Here is a 5,773-nt window from a genome sequence, read left to right as displayed (position 1 = left end):
TAATAGAACAGATTATCTAATCTAATATTTCTGGGGTAGTTTCACAGTGAAATTGTATTTCATTTAAAGGACCCCACCTGTCCCAGTGACGACTGTATACTAAATTATAATGAAGTTCTACATTGTATCTTTTGTTATTACTAGATTGTGACATTATAATGGAGTTGTAAATTCTACCCCCTACTATAAATACATTATGACATCATAATGCAGTTTTACATTATGACATCATAATAGAGTTCTATATTACATAATAATGTTGTTCTACGTTGTATCTTTTGTTATTACTAGATTGTGACATCATAATGGAGTTGTAAATTCTATTATCTGCTATGAATAGATTATGACATCATAATGCAGTTTTACATTATGACATCATAATGGAGTTCTATACTACATTATAATGAAGTTCTACAAAGTATCTTCTGTTATTACTAGATTGTGACATCATAATGGAGTTGTAAATCCTATCCCCTACAATAAATACATTATGACATCATAATGCAGTTTCACATTATGACATCATAATGGCGTTCTATATTACATAATAATGTTTTTCTACATTGTATCTTTTGTTATTACTAGATTCTGACATCATAATGGAGTTGTAAATCCTATCCCATACTATGAATACATTATTACGTCATAATGCAGTTTCACATTATGACATCATAATGGAGTTCTATATTACATAATAATGTTGTTCTACGTTGTATCTTTTGTTATTACTAGATTCTGACATCATAATGGAGTTGTAAATTCTATTACCTGCTATGAATAGATTATGACATCATAATGCAGTTTTACATTACGACATCAAAATAGAGTTCTATACTACATTATAATGAAGTTCTACATTGTATCTTTTGCTATTACAAGATTGTGACATCATAATGGAGTTGTAAATTCTATCCCCTACCATGAATAGATTATGACATCATAATGCAGTTTTACATTACGTTATGACATCATAACAGAGTTCTATACTAAATTATAATGAAGTTCTACATTGTATCTTTTGTTATTACTAAATTGTGACATCATAATGGAGTTGTAAATCCTATCCACTACAATGAATACATTATGACATCATAATGCAGTTTCACGTTATGACATCATAATGGAGTTCTATATTACATAAAAATGCTGTTCTACATTGTATCTTTTGTTATTACTAGATTGTGACATCATAATGGAGTTGTAAATTCTACCCCCTACTATAAATACATTATGACATCATAATGAAGTTTCACATTATGACATCATAATGAGTTCTATATTACATAAAAAGGCTGTTCTACATTGTATCTTTTGTTATTACTAGATTGTGACATCATAATGATATTGTAAATTTGATCCCCTACCATGAATAGATTATGACATCCTAATGCAGTTTTACATTACGACATCATAATAGAGTTCTATACTAAAATATAATGGATTTCTACATTGTATCTTTTGTTATTACTAGATTGTGACATCATAATGGAGTTGTAAATGCTATCCCCTACTATGAATAGATTATGATGTCATAATGCAGTTTCACATTATGACATCATAATGAAGTTCTATATTACATAATGTTTTTCTACTTTGTATCTTTTATTATTATTAGATTGTGACATTATGGAGTTGTAAATTATATTACCTGCTATAAATAAATTATGACATCATAAAGCAGTTTTACATTATGACATCATAATGGAGTTCTATACTACATTATAATGAAGTTCTACATTGTATCTTTTGTTATTACGAGATTGTGACATCATAATGGAGTTGTAAATTCAATCCCCTGCCATAAATACATTATGACATCATAATGCAGTTTTACATGATGACATCATAATGGCGTTCTATATTACATAATAATGTTTTTCTACATTGTATCTTTTGTTATTACTAGATTCTGACATCATAATGGAGTTGTAAATCCTATCCCCTACTATGAATACATTATTACGTCATAATGCAGTTTCACATTATGACATCATAATGGCGTTCTATATTACATAATAATGTTGTTCTACGTTGTATCTTAGATTGCGACATCATAATGAAGTTGTAAATTCTATCCCCTACTATAAAAACATTATGACATCATAATGCAGTTTTACATTATGACATCATAATAGAGTTCTATATTACATTATAATTATGTTGTATCTTTTGTTATTACTAGATTGTGACATCATAATGGAGTTGTAAATTCTATCCCCTACCATGAACAGATTATGACATCATAATGCAGTTTTACATTATGACATAATGGAGTTCTATATTACATTATCATTAAGTTGTATGTTGTATCTTTTGTTATTACTAATTTGTGACATCATAATGGAGTTTTAAATACTATCCCCTACCATGAATAGATTATGACATCTTAATGCAGTTTTACATTACATTATGACATCCTAATATAGTTCTATACTAAATTATAATGAAGTTCTACATTGTATCTTTTGTTATTACTAGATTGTGACATCATAATGCAGTTGTAAATTCTACCCCCTACTATAAATACATTATGACATCATAATGCAGTTTTACATTATGACATCATAATGGAGTTCTATATTATATTATAATGAAGTTCTACATTGTATCTTTTGTTATTACTAGATTGTGACATCATAATGCAGTTGTAAATTCTACCCCCTACTATAAATACATTATGACATCATAATGCAGTTTCACATTATGACATCATAATGGAGTTCTATATTACATAATAATGTTGTTCTACGTTGTATCTTTTGTTATTACTAGATTCTGACATCATAATGGAGTTGTAAATTCTATTACCTGCTATGAATAGATTATGACATCATAACGCAGTTTTACATTACGACATCAAAATAGAGTTCTATACTACATTATAATGAAGTTCTACATTGTATCTTTTGCTATTACAAGATTGTGACATCATAATGGAGTTGTAAATTCTATCCCCTACCATGAATAGATTATGACATCATAATGCAGTTTTACATTACGTTATGACATCATAACAGAGTTCTATACTAAATTATAATGAAGTTCTACATTGTATCTTTTGTTATTACTAAATTGTGACATCATAATGGAGTTGTAAATCCTATCCACTACAATGAATACATTATGACATCATAATGCAGTTTCACGTTATGACATCATAATGGAGTTCTATATTACATAAAAATGCTGTTCTACATTGTATCTTTTGTTATTACTAGATTGTGACATCATAATGGAGTTGTAAATTCTACCCCCTACTATAAATACATTATGATATCATAATGAAGTTTCACATTATGACATCATAATGAGTTCTATATTACATAAAAAAGGCTGTTCTACATTGTATCTTTTGTTATTACTAGATTGTGACATCATAATGATATTGTAAATTTGATCCCCTACCATGAATAGATTATGACATCCTAATGCAGTTTTACATTACGACATCATAATAGAGTTCTATACTAAAATATAATGGATTTCTACATTGTATCTTTTGTTATTACTAGATTGTGACATCATAATGGAGTTGTAAATGCTATCCCCTACTATGAATAGATTATGATGTCATAATGCAGTTTCACATTATGACATCATAATGAAGTTCTATATTACATAATGTTTTTCTACTTTGTATCTTTTATTATTATTAGATTGTGACATTATGGAGTTGTAAATTATATTACCTGCTATAAATAAATTATGACATCATAAAGCAGTTTTACATTATGACATCATAATGGAGTTCTATACTACATTATAATGAAGTTCTACATTGTATCTTTTGTTATTACTAGATTGTGACATCATAATGGAGTTGTAAATTCAATCCCCTGCCATAAATACATTATGACATCATAATGCAGTCTTACATTATGACATCATAATGGCGTTCTATATTACATAATGTTTTTCTACATTGTATCTTTTGTTATTACTAGATTCTGACATCATAATGGAGTTGTAAATCCTATCCCCTACTATGAATACATTATTACGTCATAATGCAGTTTCACATTATGACATCATAATGGCGTTCTATATTACATAATAATGTTGTTCTACGTTGTATCTTAGATTGCGACATCATAATGAAGTTGTAAATTCTATCCCCTACTATAAAAACATTATGACATCATAATGCAGTTTTACATTATGACATCATAATAGAGTTCTATATTACATTATAATTATGTTGTATCTTTTGTTATTACTAGATTGTGACATCATAATGGAGTTGTAAATTCTATCCCCTACCATGAACAGATTATGACATCATAATGCAGTTTTACATTATGACATAATGGAGTTCTATATTACATTATCATTAAGTTGTATGTTGTATCTTTTGTTATTACTAATTTGTGACATCATAATGGAGTTTTAAATACTATCCCCTACCATGAATAGATTATGACATCTTAATGCAGTTTTACATTACATTATGACATCCTAATATAGTTCTATACTAAATTATAATGAAGTTCTACATTGTATCTTTTGTTATTACTAGATTGTGACATCATAATGCAGTTGTAAATTCTACCCCCTACTATAAATACATTATGACATCATAATGCAGTTTTACATTATGACATCATAATGGAGTTCTATATTATATTATAATGAAGTTCTACAAAGTATCTTCTGTTATTACTAGATTGTGACATCATAATGGAGTTGTAAATCCTATCCCCTACAATAAATACATTATGACATATAATGAAGTTTCACATTATGACATCATAATGGAGTTCTATATTACATAAAAATGCTGTTCTACGTTGTATTTTTTGTTATTACTAGATTGTGACATCATAATGATATTGTAAATTCTATCCCCTACCATGAATAGATTATGACATCATAATGCAGTTTTACATTATGACATCATAATGGAGTTCTATATTACAAAGTAGTGTTGTTCTACGTTGCATCTTTTGTTATTACTAGATTGTGATATCATAATGGAGTTGTAAATTCTATTACTTGCTATGAATAGATTATGACATCATAATGCAGTTTTACATTATGACATCATAATAGAGTTCTATACTACATTATAATGAAGTTCTACATTACATCTTTTGTTATTACTAGATTCTGAAATCATAATGGTGTTGTAAATTCTATCCCCTACTATGAATACATTATGACGTCATAATGCAGTTTAATATTATGACATCATAATGGAGTTCTATATTACATAATAATGTTGTTCTATGTTGTATCTTTTGTTATTACTAGATTGTGACATCATAATGCAGTTGTAAATTCTATCCCCTACTATAAATACATGATGACATCATAATGCAGTTTTACATTATGACATCATAATGGAGTTCTATATTACATAATAATGTTGTTCTACGTTGTATCCTTTAATAGTACTAGATTGTGACATCATAATGGAGTTGTAAATTCTATCCCCTATCATGAATAGATTATGACATCATAATGCAGTTTTACATTACATGATGACATCATAATGGAGCTCTATATTACAATATAATGAAGTTCTACGTTGCATCTTTTGTTATTACTAATTTGTGACATCATAATGCAGTTTTAAATACTATCCCCTACCATGAATAGATTATGACATCATAATGCAGTTTTACATTACATTATGACATCCTAATATAGTTCTATACTAAATTATAATTTCACTGTGAAAGTACCCCAGAAATATTAGATTACCATTCTTCATTTGGGGCATTTGAGTACAAAAGACAGAGGCTATTTGTCTTGATCCTGATGAATCGGCTCA

This window comes from Eleutherodactylus coqui, unplaced genomic scaffold, assembly GCF_035609145.1.
Source record: "Eleutherodactylus coqui strain aEleCoq1 unplaced genomic scaffold, aEleCoq1.hap1 HAP1_SCAFFOLD_43, whole genome shotgun sequence".
Lineage (NCBI taxonomy): Eukaryota > Metazoa > Chordata > Amphibia > Anura > Eleutherodactylidae > Eleutherodactylus > Eleutherodactylus coqui.
This window is presented reverse-complemented; position numbering follows the sequence as displayed.